Here is a 26,296-nt window from a genome sequence, read left to right as displayed (position 1 = left end):
GTGTATGTGTGACGTGCGCGTGTGTGTATGTGTGTGCATGTATCTGTGCGTGCATGTGGGCGCGTGTGCGTGAGTGTGTGTATATGCGCGTGTGTATGTGTGCGTGTGCGCACGTGCGCGCGTGTGTGTGCCTAGGCGTGTGTCTGCGTGTGTGTGTGTGTGCGTGTGCGAGTGCGTGTGCATGTGTGTATGGGCGTATGTGCGTATGTGCGCGCGTGTACGTGTGTGCGTGTGTGTGCGCGTGCGTGCGTGTGCGTGTGTGTGCATGTGTGTGCCTGTGGAAACGCATCGGTGAAACTTAGCAGACCTCAAATTGACCTTATGCAGTACGCGTGTCTTATGTTCCTTAATTACATAGGTAAGGAATGACGGAAGCATGGACCGTATTCGCAAACCCTCTCTTTAGTAAGAGCTATTTGTAATCGACTGCTCTGGCCAATGATTCGTCCAGCAATAGAATTGGTTAGGAATTTCTCTTTCAAACAATCACTTTCAAAACCTTTCAAACAATCAATCTCAAAACAATCACTTTCAAAAACTTTCAAACAATCAGCACAAGTAGACTAGAAAACAAGCTGCGATAGATACTTTAAGGTCTCAGTTATACCTTTATGAACGCCCTACAGAACTTTGAATGCCCCTTACTGCAGCTGGATGTCGCCAACGGCGACCCTTTATCAGTTTGCAACGGTCACCGAGCATATTTGAGGAGATTGAAGAGATCTATATTGAAGAGATCGCTTAACTGACAAGTCGGCCGAACACGGGCGGCCTTTTGACAAGACGGCATCAACCAAAATTTTCGCTGCGCTGTCAAACTAGCAGTCGTACCCAAATATTCTTGCTGGCAGTTACCGCTGCGCCTGCAAAAAAGCAAAGCTACCCGCCTTACTTGAGAGGTTTCTTATAAAATAAATGTAACCCACCGCGCTGGCCCTGTAGCGCCGGCATTGTGCTGCGCACGAGGTCTTGGGTGAGATACCCTGCCATGGCGGCTGCATCTTGATGGGGGCGGAACGTAAAGATATCGTTTGCCGTGCTTTAGGAGCAAGTTAAATAATCCCAGGTGTTATCCTCTAACCCCCATTTTCCTATATGTTGTCTTCTATCACCCATCAGTTGCTTTCGGAAGTTGAAATTCTGTGCTAATACTGACGAATTTCCAGACGTAGTGAAGTTACAGGAAATAGGGAAAATATTACAGTTATACTAAATATGTAAATCACAGACACATATAGGATTGGTTCCGAATTATTGGTTTTAGTATAGGCATGATAACATTTTCACTTTACCGAGGTACGCTGTGTCCGAGCACTTTAAATGTAAAAAAAGCGCGTAAAGCACGGACTTCCACGCATAAAGGTTCGCAATTGTTGCTCGTCAGCATTAGCGACGCGTCCCCTTTCTTTGAGCCCTTTCTAAGCTTTTTGCATTTCTTGTTTTTGTTTGTTGCCATAACGTCATTTTCAAACTTTCGGGTGCGATCTTGTACGCGGTCCAAAATAGAACGGAGGCAGTTCGTTCCACCGAGCCGCACACGATTGGTCAATTTGAACCGTGACAAATGCCATGACGTCAATTGTGACGTGATCTGCTGACAATCATTCCGTGTCGTCGGCTCTCGGACAAAGGCAAATTAATGGAAGGGACCGCCTATTTCGATCGCACCCTTGATTTCTTCTTGGCATTCGTTTCGTTTCATCATGCATCGTCGTGCTCAATGAGAATGGCACGTTTAGACATGTTCTCTTACGTCCGGGTGCATATCAGACTCTCCCGGAAGGGCGACAGCAATGCAAGGCGTTGAGTAAAACTTTTGCGAAGTTAATCTCATGTTGGAGCCTCGATGAACCGGGGTCTTATAGAAGTGTTTCAATACTGACTAACTCACACACCCTCCAAAAATAAATGCACGAATTCTTGTATCTAAATATTGGATACGCCTGTATAGAGCTCGAATGACAGCAAGTTGCCCAGATTCTTAAGCGGGTCCATTTTTCAGGATATTAAATTAACTTCAAATAACCCACATGACAGCTGTGCATCAGCAGTGCATCGTAACGTAGCCAGGAGGCGACGATTCCTTTCCTGCCTACCGGGTGCGATATTCAGAGACGCGGTAGCCATGGCACCATCCCAACCATGCCAGGATCTCGTCACCACTGTTGACGCTCGCACCTCCTTTCTTGCAGCAGTTGCTTGTTCTAATCCTCGAATGACCTTATCTATTAACAACACGTCTCCTGGCCCTAAGCCATCTTTTACGCAGTTTATACGCCATCTAGCAGAACACTTTGAACAGCGATAGATGCGTTCTTTGCGTGTTGTGCTTGCCGACCGAACTTGTCTCCTGTCGTGATCCAATGCCACGGTCAGTGCTGTCGATGTCACGACATCACCTAAACATTAATCGCCACATTATTAGAAATCCGACACGTACACGAAACGTCCTATGTTCGAACCACTTTGGCCACTTCGACAACACGGAAACGTGATTCCAAGCACATTTGATCGCCGCCAGAAGCCTAATTGCGAAAGCACCAAATTTGTTGAAACAAACTCTGTCTCCTTGACCTTCGCGAGCGAAAAAACGAAATGTTCTGCACCTCATTTGTTATGCTTGCTAATGTGTAGCGGCACGGCGCCAAAACATTGCGCAAGAGATAAAAGACACTCTGTGCATCACGATTCAACTTCGCGCACGGTCACGAGGCATTCAATAAGTGGCATCTCGACCCAACACTCACCAATATTGTGGGCACGTAAACATAGAAATTGCGTTAAAACAGTTACCCGTGGTAGCAGGTCACGTACGCCATGGGACAAACGGTGGCATGGATTTGACAGCCTGTTTTTGGTCTGTGTGGCACTTTCCACACTGCGATTTATCGCGAATGTGGGGGTCTATCCGCGCTCTTGATGATCTTTCCACAGCGATAATCACTTACATCATGATCTTTCCACTCTCGAAGAAATTGCACTGAAAACATTACTGATTTTCCAAACCATGCGACTGTTATGCGACAATGGCATAACGTTTCCCATACGACGACATCATGGTCTATGAGACGAAGTGTCAGTTTTTTTTTCTGTCGAATTTCTTTGAGCAAATGTCAATCCCTCTCGAGCTGTCATCTTAGAAGATCATGTAACCGTCCGGCTCAACACTTCGAAGAGAAGGCGCGGCTGCGCGAGTGAACGGCTGTCAAAGGCCGAAGCCACAAAAAGGCCGCGAGTGTCACAGGCGCAAAGTCACGCACGTACGCGCTTCCTGGCCTCCATTTGTCAAGTGTGTTTACGTTGCTGCCGACAACCAGGAAAGTTCACACTCTCACTTCGTGTTTCCAAATCCGAGTGGCACCCGCTCCGCACACAAACGCACGCGAAGCCATCCGCATCCTTCTTGGGCCGACCTCGGGGTCCGCGGTATCTCGGGCAGACGTCTAGCCTGCCGGTCTCGCATGCTCCCCCTTCTGGTTTGTCGCAGAGAGGGCGCCCTTCCTGGACTGCTGGCGACGAGCCCCAGAATCGTCGCGACACCATCACCGGAGTCGAAAGACGCGGAGGCCGGTCGCTGCATTTAGATCGGGGCACGAACCCCCCCTGAGGCAACCGGAGCAATCGGTGAAAGAGAAGACGAGACGCTGGCCTCCTTGCGGCCAGAGTGGTCGCACGTTTTTATCGCCATTCAGTCGCTGCTTCGTTTCTCTCGTTTCCTTTCCCTCTAGCGCCACTTCGCGCGGCACGCGACACAAGACTCGACGCTCCGCACTGGTTGAAGATTGCAGGGACCCACGAATAGAGCCGTGAGAGGGACTCCGCAGTGGCGACATGTCACCACAGTTGAATGAACCTAAGAGGGACCCTACATCCCCACAGCTGAATGAGACAAGAAGCAGCCATGTCCACAGCGTTAAACACTGGCTCACCTTAGGCAAAAGTATTGATTTACTGAAATACTAAAATCTAACAACTCATCGTGAAGATATTCTGCGAATTGCACCTAGCGCCAAATTGCAGTGGGCAGGGTCGACGAAGAAACATAATACCGACTTCGTTTGTGTGGTTCTACGGTTTCAGACTTTGAATACCTGCCGATGACAAGTAAGCAGGATCATTTGAATACTATGGTGTTCTTTAACGTGCACCCAATGCGCAGTACACGGGCGTGTTTGCGTTTCGCATCGAACAAAATGCGGCCGCCATGGCCGGGATTTGATCCCGCGCCCTCGGGCTTAGCAGCGCAACGCTCAAGCCATTACACCACCACGGCGGGCAATTTATCTGGCGACAAGCTTAATATCAGGCTGAACACATTGCCTACCGTATTCTAAATTTCGAGAGCAAAACAATGCAATTACATTTATACCCGACAATTTTTTATTGCTACTAGTATGGCCTATACGGCTCAACCCGACGAACAACACTGGCGGAACAGTTGCGTACACCTAAGCAGCTTCAGACGCAACCATGCTCCTTGTACGGTGTGTATGGGGACACTAAGCGGGAATTGTGCGGACCGCCTTGGCTCAAATCGGAAGATGGTGCGAAACCCTAGGGACGTATTCTCAGACTACCACTTTCAGCGATACTATTTATTTCGCGTGACGTTGTGCGTTACGGGCCAATCAGCCCATCCGGTTTTGCTCAACCAACCAATAAGCACGCACTGAGAGTGACCGTTCGAAAACATGTTCCCTATTTGCTCTGTCGTTCAGTACATTTCATATACGTTTTTGTCCTTTTTGGCATTCTGCAACTGGAAGTGCGATTTCAAAACTGATGACGTGCTACACGTTTTGCGGCATTTGTACAGGCCGTTTCAGCTTGTGAGCCGAATCTGGTGAGTTTTGTGAAGTTTCTTCTGAAAATGCTACACTTTGAACAAAACCCCTCTACATATCCTGTCACGGGTCCCTACCATCTCTATCGCTGAGAATGGCTTTATGGCTCAGTGTTGTGACGCCATGTGTCTTAGCCAAGGAATGCTGCGTTGTTACGGCCCCATAGATATAACTGCCGTGAGAAGATAACATACTTAATCGTTAGTAATTGTAAATAGTTAGAATACATGGATAACATGAATATATTTATGGGATTGAGAACGTGATTCCTTCCAATTCGTCAGTATGGTATTCCACGAGAACAACGCATTGTGCTGCGAAGTACATGATACCAATATCTTGGTGACTCCTCGCACAGAGGCTTTTCCTGACTGACCTAATAGGATACTCTACCACCTTCCCCTTCCACAAGCTATGCACAAATCTCTTCCACCAATTCTTTGAGCTGATGACTGGGACGAATACGAGCTGCCTGCTCTGTCTTTCCTAAGTAGAATGCATGCTGCCATTTTCCGATTGAGCCGCAAGTACGTATAAGCACGCCTACTGTAGTTTCTACGATGTTCGCTTCCTCGTTTCATTATGCTACAAACTTCGTCTGGCTGCAACAGTGGCCCACAACTATCACAGTGAGAGGCTCGAATATGAGAAGCTCGACTCGCCTTCATGTGGTGCGTTTAAATTCTGCACCAGAGAGGAAGTGGCGTCTCGTGCAAGCCAAGAGTGCCCGTCATTGCATCTGTCCGCCCAATGCCACGAGTAACGCAGCTGGTGGCAGGACATCGCTCAAAAAAGTTAACTGTCAAATATCCTTCAGCTGTGTCTTGTTTTCTCGCCACTAGCGAATCGTAGGGAGTAGCATGTTTTTCCCCTGCGGGGCCGGCGTTCAGTCCGCGCGTTTAATCACGCCTCTCCTCACTTTCTTCAATGAGGGCGTGACTCTCTTGGCCCTGCCGGAGACGACAAATACGCGCGCTTCCAAGAAACGCGCTTGGCTGGCGCCTTCATGGCGCTTCGCCGGCCGCTCGTAAAGCACGGAAGGTGGACACGTGACCACAGCTGGGTAAGGCGGCCGGAAAACAACGCCTGCGGGTGCTAACCCATGAGGGGAGATTCCTCTTCTGCCATAGCTCACAAACACACGCAAGAAAAGAGAAAGTCACATTCGAAGAAAAAAAAAGGACCGCCTGCCAGAGAAGCGCCCAAGAAAGACAGTGACGCGCACGATTATTACAATCCATATCCGGGTTGCGAACCATAATGCAGAATGAGGAAGAGACGCGAAAGAAGAATAAATGAAGCATCTTCGATTACTCGGACTCGATAGCCAGCCGTTGGGGGAAAGAGAAATAACTAACAGCCAAGAAACGGCCAGATCAAAGGCGCGCCCTCTCACGCCATCTCCGATTCGCGCCCTCTCCTTGAACAGCCGGCTACGTTCAATTTGTTTACCTCGCTTTCCCCGTACCGTCGAAAACTCGCAACGAGCTGGCTTCTTGCACGGGCACGAGCCGGCACAGCATTTCTGGCTGGCGAGCACATCATGCTCCGGCCCTGCTGCATTAGGACGACGACGCTATCGCCGGCGTCTGCTGCGGTGCCGCCTTAATTATCCGCGAGGCTCGCATTCGCTCTACCGCGAAAACAAACGGTTTGTGGAGGATCTGCGCAGCCGGCAGCCGGCCGCGCGTGCGTGCGGACGGACAGGCATGAGGAGGGCGGCGGTCCACGTTGGCTCGTCTGTCCGGCCAGGTCCGCGAGGCATCCGAGTATCCAACAAGGTCACCCGCCACCGGTAGTGCATTGCAGCGTCTGCCCGATTCTCTGGTTTCTTGCTAATCGTCTCCACCTCGACGCTTAAACCCTCAATGTCACTCAATGACGCAGAGCCTCGTCAAATACTTGCCGACGCGGGCACGTGCTTACGCGGCGGACTTCCCGTACCATGAAACCCTGACATCTTGCTCAAGCTTCGGTCGCGGTAAGATTCATTCCAGCTGCGAAAGCGTGCTCATTACCCGTGTAAGCGTGTTTACGTTGCACACATACTTGTTGGTAAACGGAAATGAATCCGGCGCTGAAGGTTATCTTCAGCGGCATTGTACAAAGCTGAAAAGTCACAGAGCACCCATGCGGGGCCACTGGCAGCCGCCCAACGTGAATGGAGGCGGTAACGACACTACATAACGCTGTTCCTTACACAACCACAACTAGGGGCACGCCAAAAACGATAGGCTGATGCAAGAGGTGATAACATATGAGACAACTAAATAATTTGATAGAGGAAACCGTACGAAAATGTGCTCGAGCGAGCAGAGTATATACTCCTAAAACCATCGAGAAACGCCTGCAGTGACAAACATGGAATTTACACGACGTCTTCTGACTGATCACATCTCTTCCGGTATCTGTATAACAGCTCGACCATTTGTCGTCAGGTAATTGTTAACTGCTTATGGAACGTTGTCGCATTATCCGCCCACTATATCGTTACTGGTTAGGTAAATGCGGTCTTCCTTACTGCAACCACTGCTGCGAAAATACCTAGTTTTTTTTACCTCCACTGGCTAATATCTACTGCATTGCGTGATGTCGGCGCATTATTATAAGCTTACAGTTAGTGGTCAGCCTACAGCATGGTGAGGTGCGACTTCTTATTATGAGTCATCGCAACAATATTTGTGCAGCGAAGCTCTATACGAGAAGTTTGCAACTTCCCTCTTTCTTTTCTTTGGGCAGCGGAATCAGCGATCTGTGGAGGCGTGGGCGACATCGATTGTCAGCCAGAAAGCCGCGATCAACGCAGCCTACCGCCGGAGCCACGAAGCGGCCATACGCTACATGGTGTCCTCCAATTCTGGCCAGCATCTAATTGTTGGCCAACATGGCCAACAATTCTGGCCAACAGCTAAGGAGACAGCTTCGAGCGCAAACCATGGATCGCGTCTGCAACGTGGTCAGGAACCATCTTGACGACGCATGGAAGGTGCCTGCACGATTTGACATCACCTCGTGCTGACAAGGAAAAGCTAGGAAAAGCACCTGTTAGCTCGGTATTTTGACTGTGTGCGCGAGAAAGCCTATAAGAAACACAACGTAGCGTACGTTAAGCAAAAGAGAAAGCGTACTAACTACATTTTCTTCTGCGCAAATGACCCCAACCACCTCCTCCCTTTGCATACCATTTGCTTGAAACGTTTCAATCAACGCTTCATGTTTGGGCTGATGTTTTTTCCAACACGTGCGTTTCACCTCACGCAATTTGAGGTTGCACTTGGCTGGCCTCACGTGCAAGACAACAGTGAGCCCAGAATTACGGCATTTACTGTGGGAATGACCTGTACTTCATAGCGGTCGCCAAAAGTACGCGGGCACAATACATACGGTAGACGAATGGACACCTCCGCAAGCAGAGACGCGCGAATGTGCCCTAGTTATCTACGAGTTCACAGAGACTGGAATAATAGGCATGATTTGATACTGCACCGTCGATTCCCCTCAACTTCCCCCTCGCGCTATCTAATTATACTTAGAAAACTCCGGCTTTATTCATTATTATTATTATTATTATTGTTATTATTGCCAGACCTAGCAAAGATACCTGTACAAATGACTTATTTGTAATAATAATAATAATAATAATAATAATAATAATAATAATAATAATAATAATAATAATAATAATAATAATAATAATAATAATAATAACAATGCTTATTGCTACCAAAAACGCAGAATAACATGAAAAGGCTGGTCTAAGCCTCCGCTGGCTTGTAGGACCGTGCCTACGAACATGATACCCATGGTGAATGAAATACAGACATCGTTGCGATATGGAGAACGAAGAAAAATGTAAATTACAGGAAATAAAAAAAGAAGAGGAAGTTAACTCTTAGTTATTCTCCTTAAAACAAAAGAAATTGATGCGGTAAATATTACGATACCAAAGTGCTCTGGAAGTTTACAAATTTCCCCATAGTTCCCAAAAAGATTTCATCCGGTGACTTGTTAAAAACGACCTGCACATATTCACACGCCATACCTTGTGGATGAACGAGGAACCACACAACGGACGTGTTTTCGAAGTTCCCTTGTGAGGGTATCTTTTTGTTTGTTGGAATGCAGAATTACAATAATATTTTACAACTGTTTCGATGAGCAAGGATTGAAAATTCGGCATACCAATTACGCGAGATATATTGGCACTCTTACTATTGAAGAATTGTAGGCAACAATTCAACAGAACATTTGCACAATCCTGTCGACCCTGCATGTGCAACGATCCGAACAGAAGCCGAGCAGTAATGCCATATCCCAACACACTGTAACCCAATGCATGTACAATAATTCCTTTTTACAGACGGGGGCACCAAACTTTAAGTGATAAATAAATAAGACCAAATAAGTGATAAATGATGCTGCCAAGATAAGTTACTATGGAGAGCTATTCCAAGATATTCAATAGAAGCCACATAAACAATAGGCGCCCATTTACAAGAAACACAATTCCGCTCATGTAAGTAGAAAGGCATGTTAATTACAGTAGTATTGAGTGGAGAGAGAAAACAAACAAGTTGGGTGTTTTTTTTTTTTGAGCATTTACAACAATTCCATTGTTAGGAAACCAAGAGAGATAGAGAGAGAAGGAAGGACGGAAAGACAGGGAGGTTAACATAATCTTGGATTGTAGCGCGAAGTGACACAGACCGAGACTAGAAGCAGGGAGGTAAACTAGACTGAGTCCAGTTTGCTACCCTACACGTGGGGAGGGGCATGCATGAGTGAAAAGAAAGAGAGAAAGAGGAAACATGGTTTTATATCACACTTTCACATGCACTAAGTTAGGTGCGGGATGTCTAAAGTCTGGCACTCAAGTCTGTTGCGTTCAGGCAGCGAAGAAGCGCTCGAATTGATTTCTGGGATAATGAACTGTGGGGCCAGGCTCCCAAGATCTATGCTTCTGTGAATGGCCTATCGTACAGTCTATTCAGGGCACACGAGAGAGTCTGACGTTGGTTATCAAAGCGAGAACAGTGGCACAGAAGATGACTGATGGTGTCTTCACACTTGCACTTAACGCACATCGGTGAGTCTGCCAACCCAATACGATAGCTCTAGGAGTTGGTGAATGCTACTCAAACCCCCATCTGACACAGCAGTGTTGCGTCATGTCGTGAAAGGTTTGCTGGTAATTTCAGTTTCAGTGATGGGTCGAGGCTGCATAAACGACAGTTAGAGTTCTGTGGTGTATGCCAGTAACTGAACGTGATGGTACGAGCTAGTCTGCCAAGCACTCTTGCAGCATCTACTCTCAATAAAGGTAAAAGCTACAGCCTGGGCTGCAGCACCTACAGCCTGCCTGACGCTGCCAGACGCGTCAGGCGGCGTCATCGGCAGCGTCTGCCGGGACATTGTGGAACCGTTGGTTGGAGAACTAAAGTATTGCATTAAACACGTCATTTCGCAACATTTCGGTGGTCATTATATATAAGAAAGATGTTTTGCCAGTAGCACGGCATCGTCAGCGCACTGGAACACCGCACATTTGGAAATTGTCAAAGGAAAGTAATTAACGAAGACGTCAACAGTGGCCTACCGCCTACCGATAGTGTTTGTCGTCCTCCGCGTGTGTGGCTGTCCATTCTGACCGCATCGCGCGTAGAGAAGCAGGCCTTGTGGTCCTTTGTCCAATTACTTCTTACGCTGCTCTAAAATCCCTTCCACAATTCGCATGCATATTTATGAAGGTGAAATAAAGAACGCAAATTATCTTGTGACCGCTCGCATCACAAGGGACTTACTGACCACTGTCCAGTAGCAAAAAATATAAATTTTACGCCTCAACTATACGTGCCGTGCAAAAAGCAAAGAAAGAAAAATTGCAGCGCACAAGTGCGACACCCCATTTGTTTCTAGCTGAGGGAGCTGTACAGCATCTCTCTCCAACCCTGTCGAAACGCTGACTCGACGAACGGGGTACCCGGACGCAATTTTCATCAATAAAGCATCCGAGATTTTCACGACACGGAGGCTACCTGATTCGCTAGCGCGCACGGAAACGAAGGTAGACGCACGCGCTCTCAGAATTAAGCGAAGACAAAAGGCGTTGGGGCGTGGCAGCGGTGAATGGGGAAAACGAAGAAAGAAAGAAAAGAGGGAAAAGAAAGAGCGCGCCGTCATCATAATCAATGGCAGCGAAAAAAAAAAAGAGCGAAAACAAACAGTTGCCATGATATCTAAGATGTAAGACATGCAGAAGCTCTCAGCCACTGGTCATGAACGCGGAGTAGATTTCTCCAACGTATCGTGTCGTAAACAAGCTGTCCGTGGACACGGGGAGCTCGATTTGTTTCTCGTTACGGCTGACGAGCTGCTCTTGTCTGTAATCGACGGGGTTGCGCAAGCCTTTGTACGCACTAGAGTGCATCAGGAGGGAAGGCTATGGCTCCTGCTATTCGAGAGCGACAGAAACACTGCGCTGGGTGGTGCTGGAAAAGGCCTCTGCTGGTGAATTTACGCCTACGCATACGACCTGAGGCTCTCGAAGGACGCTGCGGAAAGAGTCCCTATTGTCCTGAAAGATCAAAGGTGCACATCGTCGGGTTCCGTTGCCGCAACTTGCTGTTCGAAAGGGCCTTGGCAATTCATGTCCCTAATGAAGTGTGGAAAGCTGTTCGTAAAACGCACTAAATTTTGTTGAACTCAATTTTCGACTTCTTCATTTCCACATAGTACGTGACATGCGCCAGTACCACGTGAATTCGTATCTGAGATGATGAGTAAGGGTGGGAAATCCATCCAGCGCCTGACAACTGAGTTTGTTCGCTTCTGGTTCCGTGTTGCGTTCCGCCCGCGTGTGGCCGCGCAAGATAGGACACGCGATGATCTCATTCTTCTACATCTGTGAGGGCCATTGAGGGAAGCAAGCGCCTGTATTAACGCGATAGCGCTAAGGGCCGCGTGTCGCATAAGATCCGGCGTCGATGTTCCGCGTGCAGCGTCCAACGTCGTTTAGGCAAAAATCATTTCGAACCACGCGTACCCATCCACACAGATCCTCCATGTAGCGCAAGGAAGTTACTGAACTAACTGAATTTCTTAAGGTAACATGTCTCAGAAAAATTGTAAAGTACGACTTACGCACGGCCTATAGACATACCAGCATCAGATTGTAATTTGAATATACGAGAAAACATGATTTTCTTACGCGGAAACGCAATTCGCAAACCCCTTTTCCATCGTTTCTTTCATTTATAGAGTGGCCATGGCCTCCGAGATCGGCACGCGCAAATCTCAAAGGCCCTAAAGCGGCACGCCCGGTTCCTTGCAACACCTCCAGATGGCACTCGCCTCCGCCGCATCGCGACCCACGCGAGAGGCCGAGTTTATACCAGAAAGCTCGCCTTCGTGCATAGCATTCGCCGCCAGCGTTTGCCGGTAAACATGTCGGTTATATAAGCTGCAGTTGCCAGGAAGCGTGAGAAGCTGTCAGGGATTTTTTTAATGCTATCGCGTTCCACTCTTAAAGGCGAAGCTTAAGCGTGCTCTAAATTTTGCTGTAATAAATGCCACAATTAGGCTTCACAGGAGTCTTTAAATATTCTGAAGAATGCCATCGCAAGAATGCAGGTGTACAATCTCGATTGCTTGAATGCTTTGTTGCTTCGTTAGCGTACAGCGCAACAGGAGGCGGAGGGAAAAGCCGTTAAATTGATGGCTTGAGGGACCCTCCGCCCCATTTGTCAACAACGACAGCAACGGAAAGACAGCGCAATATCACAACGCTGTTTTTTAAGTGGCACATTGATTTAAATAACCATCATGCCATCAAAGAACAGCGAAAACATAGCTTATACAAAGTTACACAACAAGGAAAACCGTTATAGTCTAGTAGGTCAGTAGGTGCTAGATCTGTAGCGTTGTCTATCTGCCTGAGTACTTTCTTCTGCATTGTTCATTATTTTGTTAAGTTTGTTTGTGTAATTTCTCACCTAACGAAATAACAGTAGTTAAGATAAAAACTAAAACTATATATCAATAACCTCACCGAGTTAGGGATACGGTATCGGATGCGACCTAAATTAGCATAATTCGGCTTAATTTTATTTGAGCGTTATTCACGTGGTCATCCCATTGAGAAGTGGAGCCCGAGTACTTTCATTGTTTCTATATCTGAGCCTCTAAATACAATGTTATTCTGGGAAAAATACTTGTTCACACTTCGAATGAAAAACTGCGGCTTTCTTAGCTGCATTTATTTTTAACTTATAGTTATTTGTGCAGTTGTCTAACTTCTGTAACACGTCATTAGCTTTACTAGAAAGAATACGATCTGATGCTGAGGTGGCAAATATACTAGTGCCATCTGCATAGATAATAAACTTAACTTCTGGAGAGATACGGACTGTCATTATAATATGAAGTGAACAGTAAAGGGCCAAGAATGCTCCCTTGTGGTATACCTGAAATTATATTCTTCTCTGATACTAAATTATTTACAGAAACAAATTGACATCTTTGCGCCAGATAGCTTTTAAATAACTTTAGTGGGAGTCCACGAACACCGTAATGGTTTCATTTTCCAAATAAGATGGTGTGGCAAATGTAGTCAAATGCTTAAGTGAAATTCACAAAAATTCCCAGCACAATCTTTTTTCAAATTTTTGTTGTATATATATTCTTTTTAATCTAGTGGGGCGAGTTCAGTAGACCTATTACTTTCTTTTTTAAAACCGTATTATGATTTTGTCAGGACATATTTGCTGCCAAAAGAAGATACACGAATAAAAAATTTGTTTTTCGAAACAATTAGACAATAAGGGGAGGATACCAGTCGACAATTTGCAACGCTATGCTTGTTCCCATTTTTGTAGTGAGCTATGACGCGTACCGTTTGCACATTCAAACACAGAGATTCAATAGGTGTGCTAGTGCCAGATTTATCTGATCAATAACATATTTAACTGGCTCTACTAGCGTGCGTTGAACGCAACTGGTTCTGTTAGCACGCGTTGAAGATTAATGTGCAGAAGACAAGGATAGTGATAAATAGCCGGGCAAAGGAACAAGAGTTCAGGATAGTCAGTCGGCCTCTAGTGTCTGTGAAGGAGTACGTTTACCTACGTCAATTAATCACAGAGAACCCTGATTATGAGGAGGAAATTCACAGAAGAATAAAAATGGGTTGGATCGCATACGGCAGTCATTGCCAGCTCCTGACTGGAAGCTTACCATTATCATTGAAATGGAAGGTTTACAATTAGTGCATTTTACCAGTGCTGACATATGGGGCTGAGACTTGGAGACTGACAAAGAAGCTTGAGAACAAATTAAGGACCACGCAAAGAGCGATGGAACGAAGATTGCGAGGCATAACGTTAAGAGACAGAAAGAGAGCGGTTTGGATCAGAGAGTAAACGGGTATAGACGATATTCTAATTGATATCAAGAGGAACAAATGGAGCTGGGCAGGTCAAGTAACGCGCCTGTTAGATAATCGTTGGACCATTAGGGTTACAGAATGGGTACCAACAGAAGGAAAGCGCAATCTAGGACGACAGAAGACTAGGTGGAGCGATGAAATTAGGGAATTCGCGGGTGCTAGTTGGAATCGGTTGGCACAGGACAGGGGTAATTGGAGATCGCAAGGAGAGGCCTTCGTCCTGCAATGGACATATAACAGGCCGATGATGATGCTGCTGCTGCTGCTGCTGCTGATGATGATGATTAGCATGCCATCGTCGTCGCAGCTGGGACTATTTTTAAGCCAAAGAATACCGTGCGCACTACTGGTTCAATAGTATCTTCTAAGAGAAAATTGTTTGTAGTTTCTGCGCCCAGAGTTCGGCACGCAACCGATGGTCTGTCGTTAAAGTCATTAGAATTATTAAAAACATTGGCCATAACCTCTCCATTGACAAAGCTTCCATCATGGGGTAGCTCCTGAGTTTGTCCTGTTTTGGGATTGCGGCCCATCAAAGAGTTAATTTTATTCCATAAAAAAACTGCTCGTTTCGATCACAAAGCAAATTTGTATGTGATACAGCTCCTTTGAGTTTGTCATTTCTTCACTCAAGGCGTTGCGGAAATACTTAAAAGCAGTTAGGTGCGCTCCGTCGCACGTATGCATGAATTTCCGAAATAATCTGTCTTTGTCAATTTTACGTAGGAGTTCGTGCGTCATCCAAGATTTCAAGATGCAATGATCAAGAAAAAGTAAAAATGTAGTAACTGCTTTATTTACCGACTAATTATCTCGTACAGATCAGTGACTAGCCTTACACGAACCTCTCTGGAGTGCCAGAACACCGTAGGCTCTGTGAACATTCGTTCCCTGTGTGCCCATCCGGATGTCCGCCTTCCACAGTACTTATCACGACAGGAGGCAACTCCTATTTGTCGTCTGTGGTTTTGAGTAGTTTTCACTAACACCTACTTCTACCTCATCACAGTGACCGGAAGTACAGAATGTGAATGTGAAGAATGTGAATGTGAATACATTCTCACTATTCAGTGCTCAGCGCCAGAACGCCATATTCACTGGGCCAACGCGGTGCGAATGTGCAGGAGGTTAAGCTCAGTCATGTACGTGTCCGCAAGAAGTAGACGTCAGGTGGCACCTTGCCTAGCATGACCAACCGGTGTGCATGCCAGAAGCATCTGCCACTATGCGCCTAGATGCACCGGCATTTACGTCCTCAGCTGATTAACGGCCTATCTACGGAGCATTGCAATGGATTTTCACCTTTGCAGGTGGCGTGATCCTTTCCATGCTGTCACATGATTTCCGTTCCACGGGCGCTGCACCTCACAATAGTAATAACGATAACACACGCTCGAAACTCGCGCCATAATTTTTGTCTTGGCCCGCTTACTGGAAGGCTGTTCCAAGCCTTGTGCATATATCGTGGCGGTAGTTGCATCGATGACGGTCAACTACATTCCCGCGAAGTGTTTACAAGTGACGATAGTCTCAAAGGTCGTCCCGCGCCCTTGGCGTACGCCGGAATTCGCACGGACAGTACGAACGCTCATGTATGGAAAGGAATGAGCGTTCTGGACAACGAGACAACTTCCTGATGTACATCATGGCAAACGGCCTCGAATTATTGTCTCAAGTTGCTCGAAGGCGTTACAAGTTGGGAATTTTCTAATGACACAGAAACCGAAACTGTTGGCGGAAAGAAACGAAAATGGGTCTTACACGCCCCAGTGGCAACCGAACTGATGAAACGGCCAAACTGCGCGGCCTCCTCGCAGCATTCGCTCTCCCTCCGCGTTCCTCAGCGAAAGCAAACGTGCACGCTGCATTCGCACACACAATCACACTCGCACGCGCTTGCACAGAAGCGCGCATAGCTCTCCTCTCAGCGCGTGCCGCTATCGCCTCGACGAGTATTTTTACGACGTGTCTCGCACCTCGGTTTGCTATGTCGCGCGGCGCGATGTGCCATTCCCCGCCGCCCGTCGTCTTCCGTGTGCGCGCACCAGCGGACGTTATTAATTCTCGCCCGCAGCCAGCGGCGTCTTCGCCTTGGTTAGCGCGCCCCCGGGGAGGCAGCGAGGCGGTGACAGCGAAGGACAAGCGCAGAGACTGTCCGCGCCAACGCAAATGAGCGCGCGCGGGGAGAGCCGCGAGAGAAAGATCGCACACACGCGCGACACGTGCCTCGACAGCCTCAACTCGCCGGCTTGCGTCGTGTTTGCTCTCCCAGAGTGCCACGTCGAACTGCGGTCGCCGCGCCCGGGGGGGAAGCAGAGACCGCTTCGCTATAGCGGGTGGCCCCTGGTTGCGTAGCGTTCTTCGCGCGTACGCAATCGCGTATTTGCTCCGTGCACACACACGCACGCCGCGCGTATTGAGAGAACTTGGGCCTCGATGACCTAGACTCGGAAAGCGAAACCATAAACGGCCGCGGCGGGCCGTTCTGAAAACGGAACTCTCGAGGAAGCGTCTGCAGGCTGTGTGAGGAACAGGCTGTCTTTCGACCGAAGACATATGTCTGCGTGCGTGTGTGCTTTCTTGTGTTTGTCCACCTGTGAGATGTCGTCAACGTGACGTAAGAGGACACCGTAGCTCCGATTTCTGAGAAACGCGTAAGGCCGAAGGGGATTGCGCACAAAGAGAACAAACGTTACTGTATAGGTCCGCCGCTGAACGTGTCACCAGAGCAAACGAACGTGTGGATTTAGTAAAATGTCTTGACGACGTAAATGGTTCATTCTAATGACTGATTGCGAAGTGCACGGAATTGGGAAACAGGACACTACACAGAAAGGGACATATAGATAGATCGAGCGCAGAAAGGCCAGCGCTGGATCCGTCTGTGTGTCTCTTCGAGCGTGATGTCCTGTATCCCAATTTTCTGCACTAAGCCATCAGTCATTCGCGTGGTTTTACTCAACCTTACAAGCAGGCATATGCAGATTGTGCTAGTAGATATATTAATAACTTAAATAATTTAGAATCTTGTCAAACGAGCACTTTTTCTTTCTTTTTTACTTTTTTCTTTAAGCAGAGGCGTATGGGTAAACAAATGTTCACGTAATTATGCCCACGCTGTAGCATTCTGCAGAAGACAACGCTGCTGTCCAGACTGCGTAGATCTTTCATAACACCCTAAGTTTCCGTGATCGCGCAATCTTTGTTAAAGTCCCATCAATGCCATGTAGAAGCAGAGTGCGTGTTTGAAAAAAGACCATCGAAACCAAATGATATCACTCGTATCAATAGATGTAGGATAATAAAGAAGACATTCGGTTCTCATCGTTCTTGCTGCGTCCTTTTTCCTTTCATTTGCATTAGTCTGAACCAATTATTAGAACACAACACACAAGCAACCGAGAGAGAAAGAGAAAGGTCACAAGGGAAATGTAAGGACATTAACCAGGCCGAAAGCGGAACGCTAATCTGCACTGCGGAAGGGGGAAAATGGACTAACATATGATAAGGAAGAGAGAAGTTCTCATTTTTCACTACTGACACACAAACAAGTGTTCATTTTTGTGTCAATCATAATCGGTCATAGAAGCTAGTAGATTTCAGTAATCCCAGAAGCGCCTTTGTGGCTATATACAGCGAAGAGGCACGAGTCCATGGTGCCAGATATCTTTTGGGAAAAACAGGTAATCTAAGTACTCTAAAGCTGTGCGAAGGGCAATTCTTTCCCCGTCGTATGATGGACAGTCACGCAGATGTTTTACTGCTTCATCTACGTAACGTGTGTTACAATTGGCCCTATCCGCCACCCCAATTTGGTATGGCGGCAGAGTAGGCGGCAGAGTAACGTGTGTTCCTGTATTGTGAAAATTGGGCAAACGTTGTAATTTCATATGTGGATGCATACATGGCATATTAGGCACTGGTTGGTGAAGTCCAGTGTATTGGACTTCTTCTGGAGTGATATGGGCAAAACCGCGCAGGTGCCAGGCTGCATCTGTTCTCGACAAAGGAATTTAGGTGCTTTAACATCCTCCAAGTGCCTCATGGGCAGCATTTTCAACACATTGTCAATGAAGCTGTAGTGGCCGGTGTCCACTGAAGTGCTATATTGTGACCTTTGTCCACTGATCGATGATAGACTAATTGTATCCGTGACACAAAATGTTCATGTGGGCCGCGACGCTGAGATAATAAGAGAGGTTCTGGGGGCTGCAAGCCTTTGAATGAAAGGGTTCCCAGTAATTTAGTGACGATGTACACAAAACATTGCGCTACGGAGGACAACAAGTTCGGACCCTGTTGATGTTGCGACGTGGCTGATCGTAAGCTTGTTGCAAATTGACGTCGACGGAAAAATCACCACGCCAGTAGAGCAGGTTAGAGTTGAAGAGCCATCGGTACAGATGTGAACTAGATTGGAGTATACTATAGGAATCATGCAGTAGATGTAGAGTGATTGGCTTCTGAGCCCAAGTCGGCAAGTCATCGATAACTTTTCTGAGAAGGCAAGGATACTCTGCAGGCAAGACTTCTTTGCCATTTGAAAACTGAGATCATGCGCCTTAGTATGTTACTTTAAGAGAGGCCGAAGTCTCATCGGACGCTTGCTTTGATATTTTGAAAGTACGTAATTAAATGAAGGGCCACAGCCTAAGGAACTTCTTTTCAGGGACACCACTGATTTCACGGAATTTAAAAATAATTATGTGCACGTTGCAAGACATTCGATGCACTTATACAAACTGTGCCGAACGTCCGCTAATCCAGGCAGCCATGTATCTTACTTTCTTAAATGTAGACACTTTTTTAGCAGACAGGGATTGAAAAAAAAAAAACAGTATTGTTGTTTAGTCCAACAATGAATTTCCCTTAATGCTTAAGTAAGCCGCTTGAAAACATGGCAGGCCTGAGAAGAGAGGGAAAGTGCTTATAGGAAGGAAATGGTGTTATACAGAGGCAGTTTTGACTGGCTATCCTTCACGGTGGGGATAGGTAGCCGCCATTTTGCATTCCCAGGACCTTTTCATCCACTGTTTATAAAACTCTGGCAAAATGTCACCCCGCACCAGGCAGATCACGTGGTTTTCGGCTTTATCTTGCTCGGTGCACCCTCAACGGTACCAGACAGTTTAGTCTGACTATTCTTTTGTTTCTCCATCCCGGAACTTCCTACTCCTGATTTGCGGTGCGTCTTTCGAATGCTGCGAGAAGCTCCGGGATAGCTTCGATAGTTACCATTCTGGGGCAGTCCGATATCACCACAGTACCAAGAAAGAGAGCGCTGGAAACATTTTTTCAGGTTGCGACAGCTCGTCCCACGTTCAGTTCCGTTGTCGAGATTTCTCGTACGTGCTACATAGCCGGGCACGTTCACTTTGACGGGACTCCGAGTAAACACTCTCGATCAAGGAGTAGAACTGCCGATAATGGCGTTAATTGTGCCCCATATAATCATTTCCCCCGTAAAAGTAACAAGGACACAAGCAAACGGGAAGCTGAAGACTTGAAGTGATTATGAGGGCTAGGGCAAAATATTGCACCGGATCGAAAGTTGCGACAAGGAAAGCTGTGGAGAGTTGTCGACATGTCGAGTACCTCTTTCGAAACGTTGGCTCCAGATTACCTTTTTGTTTAACCCCTGCTAAACCTTTCTCCACAAGGGAGCTTTCAGGACTCCGACGTTTTCAGAGTGCCAGAAGCAAAGCAGAACTTCCCCCCCGGAAACTTCCCTGCCACCGCTCCTCAGCCGATATGTCGCAATATATAACCCAACCGACGCTGCTGCCCAACTGGTCAGTTGTTGATCCGCAAACGGCGGTAAACATCCAACGCCGCTCCAACGTTCGCACACCGTCACACGTGCGTACGTGTTGTGCGCGTCTGACGCACGGAGCCTTGAACGCGCGCCGACTGTCATTGCGGACGTTCGCCGGCCCGCCTTCCTCATTGCCGCTCTGAAGGCGGGCGTGCGGCACGTCAGAGGCTGGGTGTAGCGCGCCAGCATGTTTGGGCTGGTGCCCCGCGAGAGCCTATAGCAGCTTTTCTTTTAGAGACCAAGGATTACTGAAGCGACGAAAAAATGGAAGCATACGGCTCGGCAGGCAACCACTCCCCGCACCCTCTCCCGCACGAACATTCGAAGACAGCGGCCTTTCAGCAGCTGTCCGCCCTGCTCTTCGCTGATTGAATGCACCGGAGAGATTAGCGGTTGCCGCGGCGGTTGATATGGCTGTGTGTATGTACACACCCTTTGACGACGCCTGCGGCAACAAAGCGTCCGCCGCGACATGCTCGTTGTGCGGGCCTCGTGCGCATGTGGGCGTCAAAGCGATAACGTGGAGGCGTCGTGAATGTGAAGTGTGTTACAAAGAAGCCGCGTAGAAAGCAAGAAAAGTGAAGAACGCTTGAAACCAAGCTTCGCGAAACAAGAAGCGAAAATGTGGCAATCATTCACGGCCGTATCGGTGTTCATCGAATGATTTGTTTATGTATTTTGCGATATTAACTATATTCGCAGTCAATATGTCGCGAAAATCCACAACGATAAATTGTTGGATGTACGAAAGTGTGGAGCCAGTACTACTACGTGAAAAGGCGTAGCCGCCACCACTATAGGATGACTACCTTTGTTTCAGTTATTTCCATGTTTTATAGAAAAGAGGTGAGCCTAATATCAGACTAACACCCGTCAGACGATTTGTTTAAATCGTGAGCCTATTTGTTAATTGAAATGGCTAACAAAAAAGAAAAGGAAAGACTCAATGAAGCAGCGCGAATGAAACTATGATGTCAAAAATAGCTCTGAATCATGAAGCTCAATACGGAGGCAAGAAGGAAAGCAAGTTTTTCCAGAGGAAAAGGAGGAGACAATATCGAATTATTTAAGACGTCTATGAAATATTTGAGCTCTGCACGCAAGATGTTGGAATGAAGAGGTGTTGCGCCTTTGTTTTTGAAACGTTACTTTCCTTGTTTTCGAAATAATCGTTAATTAAAGCCACAAGCAGTGGGGTGCCAAAATTGTAATTTTGACAAACGTTAGCGTGACATAGCAGCGACCCGCCGTAGTTGCTCAGTGGCTATGGTGTTAGGCTGCTGAGCACGAGGCCGCGGGATCGAATCTCAGCCACGGCTGCCGCATTTCGATGGGGGTGAAAACACCCGTGTACTCGGATTTAGGTGCACGTTAAAGAACCCTAGGTGGTCGAAATTTCCGGAGTATACCTCCACTACGGCGTGCCTCATAATCAGAAAGTGGTTTTGGTGCGAAAAAACCCGCAATTTAATAAATGATGACACAGTAGCTTTGAGTTTAGTCAGGCTTCGGAAATTGAGCATCTTATCTATTCTCGTAATTTGCGTTTTGTTTTTTTTTTCTGGCGAGGCGCACAGCTGAATTTTGCTCCTTTGCAAAATTATAGAGAACGGGAAGTCGCATACTTACGCTTCGCGAGAATCGGAGTTTTTTCTGTCAGCTGAACTCGTAGGTAGCACGTAGCAACTGTTTATTTACTTTTCCTCTTTACGGCATTTTATGTATTTGCCCATTTTATGTATCTGTACTTTGTTTTTATGTTACGCTACGCATGCTGTGTATAATAATTTTCCTGATGGTTCCTAGAGTAATTTACAATATTAAACTCCCATTACGCTTCTTTAATGAAAACGGGATTCTTTATATTTGTACCACTTCAACGTAATCTTGCGATGTCTTATTTGGGAAAGATTGAATTTGTTGTTGTTGTTGTGAAGTTGTCGTTGAATTTGTGTTGTTGTATTCCCGCTTCTGTAATGTACGCTGTTCCCCGGGGCGTCGGCAGCTTATCGCAACGCTAAGCCTTGCCGAAACGCAGCGTTTCCTTTGCGTATAGGCTCCCCGCAACCGAAACTTTTTCCATTACCACGTAAGAGCAGGTGTTCGTGCATTCGTTCCAACTCATCGATGCCCAATCATATTAGATGTTATGGACACGTGCCTCAACATTAGCGGAGAATTCACTCGCGGAAAATCGCAGCATGTGCTGCCGAAAACCGTTTCCCGCGCTCGCTGGGCTGTCGTTATAGGTCCTTTCGCGAGCCGATGAAATCGCACCGAGACGATCACGGGTCCGCGACAACGGTAAATCCCGCGCAGAAGCGGCCTCCGCGAGACCTTGTTCCGATGTCCGCTTCCTCCAGCCGGACCTTTCGTTCTTGTCGGCTCGCTGTTCCCTTTCAACTCGACGCGTCGGACACGCCCCGGCGCCCGCGAGCGGTAGATAAATGCGCGCGCTGTTTGCACGCTCGCGATGCTCCTCGGGCGCGAGCAGTTCGTGGTTGGCAGCGTCTCGTGTCGACTACGCTACGCCGTTGCGTTCATACGCAAAGCCGGGCCGCTGCTCGGAGGGTCTTCGCGTTCCGCATTGCCTGCGTGCGGGGGCCGCCGTGCTAGATACCCCCCCCCTCTTCGAGACAGACGTGCTGCGGTCGTTCATTCACCTCTCGACGGCTCAACGTAAATACGCTGTTCGTGTCTTTTCTTTCAGTTCCAAAATTCTTTTCCCCTTCTTGTCGCTGCTGTTGTTTTTTTTCTCTCTCCCGACTACGTCCTTCTTCCGTTCTGTTCGCTTTCTTCTGCTCCGTCCGTGCCCGTCTGGTTTTGCTTTGTGTTTGCGTGCGTGCGTCCATCTGTGTCCCGTTGCCGTCTGCTACACGGCAATCCCCCCCCCTTGCCCGCGCATGCGGCCGTGGTCGTCGACGTCAGTGCAGGTGCGTGATCCGAGAATCACGAACCTGCGGCGAGGCTCGCGGCACAGCGTGTCTGCTGCCTCCGAGATTAGAGAGTTTTAGTATTGGGGACGCAAGGCATTGGGGCCCCAAGCGCTTGGGTGCGTTTGCGTTTGCGTACGCAAGCAGAAACGTGTTATAGGTTAGCGGCCCCAAACGCAAACCGCAATGAGGTCGCATGCGCTCGCAGCACCACCAACGTCTGATCGTTGCTGCGTTATCATGTTATAAATGATGAAATGAAGCATATGAAGTAAAGTACATTAAACTCTTTTTATTAGAAGCAGTTAATAGAGAGGCATACAGCGTCCGGTAATCGGGTAAACGCAGGCTGGGGCGTTGGGGCGGAGCCATGAACTAGAGTGACCTGCATGGTGCTGCCACCTGGTGGCGCAAAGCTCAAACAGACAAAAACAGCTAATATTGCAGTAACCAAGTGTCTTTTACTTTGCTGCGGGTATACATTTTTGGCAGCAACACAATTACGCCAGTGCCGAAAATTTACACCAGCAGCGAAGTAGAATAGACTTGGTTACAGCAATATTAGCTCATTTTGTCGATTTGAGCTTTGCGCCGCCAGGTGGGTGCACCATGCAAGATGCTCCCGTTTATGGCTCCGCCCCAACACCCCAACTGCGTTTATCCGAAAACCAGACACCCTAAACCTCTCTGATACATATAAAAACGACGTCTGTCGACACTTGGCGAAAGATTTATTAGATTATCTACCCGCTAGCTACTCGTAAGTTCTCCTACACCGCAAGAGTCACGTGGGTAACGTGACCTCTTAGGGGCAGCGATGTTTTCGGCCGCTCCAACAACCCAAGGACGCAAGTAGACGTAGCGGTCTGCGCATGCGCAGTAACGTCGCCCCTAGTTCTTGCGTACGCAAGCCGCTTGCGTCCCCAACACTAAAACTCCCTATTGTATGCGCGCGCGCAGGGCGCGTTGCACGATGCTGTCAGTCTACCTCTCTCTCCGCCTCGCCTGCTCCCTTTCCCTCGCTTTCTCACTATTCTTACGCCTTGCAGTTTTCAGCGCCTCTTCTTCTTTCTATCGCATGAATCGTTCTGCGCGCCTTGTTTTTATGCTTTCACTCCGGGTTACCATTTCCTGGCTGGTCTGTTGATTTTATCCGTTAACGTCTCTGCTCGCTCGCTTAGCGAACCACTCCCAGGCTGTCGCCTTTTTTGTGTGTGTGTATGTTCTCCTATCTTCGGAGCATGCAGAAGCCTGAGACTTTGTATTCACGCGAATTCTTTTCGCTCGGTCAGGATCACGCAAGTCAATCTGGGCCAAGAGATGTACAGGACCTGTCGGCGTTGCCTGAAGCCATCCTGTCCGGAGAAGGTCGTTGCCTTCAAACGCTGACACGCTTCCCAGTTTCGCCTACATATACCAGTTGCAAATGTAACGTACAATGAACATTGTCTTAAACAAAGAGGAAATCATTACAGCTTCTTTGGCCAAAATTATGTTCAAGGCTGGGTGCCGCTTCGAGTTGCATATTCGTAACCAAGCCATCGCATAAAAAAAACAGGGGCTTTTTTAAACAGTGAGCTGCCGACAAGATATGTGCAGACTAGTTTGAACACAAAATACATCATGGAAGATGCACGAAGTCATGTACTTATTCCCCAAAATAAGAGAGGCGAGTTTCTGCTGAGAACGAAAGGAAGAAAAGGAAAGGCAGAAAGATCATCCAGGTGAACGGGTTTGCAGTCCTACAATGGGGGTAAGGGAAAGGGGGAATAGAAAGAGGAAGAGAGAGAAAGTGTGTGTGTGAGCACTAAGTGCACTTGGGAGGGTGAACAGGCGAACTACAAACACTGACTCAGGCAGGGACAATTCAAGGACTACATTGGTACATTTCGCGAGTGACAGATGAGGCCACGGTTCTATAATATTTGACTCAGAAAATGGACTTGAGCATAGCCAGCTAAAGCTATCCGAAGAGAAGCTTCTTGCACTAGGCACGTTAACGTGACAAGTGGGACATTTCCCGCGAAAAAAATAAATCTGCGAAGACATGCATAGATATACTGTGCATAGAGTATTCCTTCTCAGAGTTCGGGGAAGGCTTTGTGCGAAATTCATAGGCGGCGCGAGTTTCAGGTTCCCTGCCAATCGACATGTCTTGAGGATTCGCCTGCTTGAATTCCACAATTACAAAACCGTAGGTAAATCATCAGAAGCCAACAAACAAAGGCACCAAGGACAACACAGGGGAAATTACTTGTACTTAATAGTTGGAAATAAAAAAATGATAAATTGATGGAATTGACATTGGATGAAAAAGGAACTTGCCGCAGGTGCGGAACGATCCCACGTGTTCGCATCACGCGTGCGATGCTCTACCAACCGAGCTACCGTGGCGCCGTCTTCCCATCCACTTTCTGGGGTACTTATGTGTTAGTACTAGAACTAACACTGGGAGTGTTAGCCAGCGCCACCACTCACAAGCCTTGGTGGCGGATGTGGAACATCCTTTCTGCCGCAGGCGTGACGAGTACGTGATCTTTTTTGGGTGAAGGCAACTGATCAATAAACCCACACATGCTACCTGAAGGCGTCCATGTCGCCGGATTCGAGACCCTGGTTATGGAATGAACTAAAGGAAAGGGGCTTAGCCGAAGGGCTCGATATTTATTAATCATATCATCAGAAGGCAACAAACAAGGACACCAAGGACAACACAGGGGAACTAACTTGTACTTACTAATTGAAAATAAAGAAATTTTAAACTAATGGAATAGAAAGTGGATGAAAAGACAGCTATAGAACAGTTGCCGGGCTCAATCGCTAGGCTAAAACAACTTGCAGCCACTACGAGCCTTCTCAACACCACCATTCGTATAGTCCTACACTGACGTCACTGCGTAGTGATAAAATAGTTGTGCAGATTAGTACGGGGCTTCACGCGCGAGCACGACAGTGTGTACTTAAACGGGCTGTAGGGACATGCACTCTAAGAACAGTTTACACCCTTTAGCTTGCCCCTTCTGCCACACAAAAATAATCGTCATCTGCCTTGATGCGTTTCCTTTCTTTATCGCTGCGAGCCCGGAACTTTCCAGTAACGAATGGCACGCGCGTTATCAGCATAGAACAGTTTACACCCTTTGGAGTGCCTCTTCTGATAACGCGCGTGCCGTTCGTCATTGGAAAGTTCCGGGCTTGCAGCGATAAAGAAAGGAAACGCATCAAGGCAGATGACGATTATTTTTGTGTGGCAGAAGGGGCA

General features: G+C 47.6%; 1 protein-coding gene and 1 long non-coding RNA gene across 4 annotated transcripts in view; one reads left to right on the top strand and one right to left on the bottom strand.

Moving 5' to 3' along the window:
- Window positions 1-24,695, top strand: part of LOC135905339 (uncharacterized) — a 107,026-nt gene extending 82,331 nt beyond the window's left edge. Inside the window, exons 2-3 of the long non-coding RNA XR_010565388.2 lie at window positions 7,584-7,830; window positions 24,327-24,695. This is a non-coding gene — a long non-coding RNA (uncharacterized lncRNA). The remainder of the gene's footprint in view (window positions 1-7,583; window positions 7,831-24,326) is intronic.
- The window catches only part of LOC135905337 (ETS homologous factor-like), a 477,295-nt gene that overhangs the window by 387,083 nt on the left and 63,916 nt on the right, over window positions 1-26,296 (bottom strand). The window lies entirely within an intron of this gene.

Source organism: Dermacentor albipictus, chromosome 3, assembly GCF_038994185.2.
Source record: "Dermacentor albipictus isolate Rhodes 1998 colony chromosome 3, USDA_Dalb.pri_finalv2, whole genome shotgun sequence".
NCBI classification, from domain to species: Eukaryota; Metazoa; Arthropoda; class Arachnida; order Ixodida; family Ixodidae; genus Dermacentor; species Dermacentor albipictus.
This window is presented reverse-complemented; position numbering and strand designations above follow the sequence as displayed.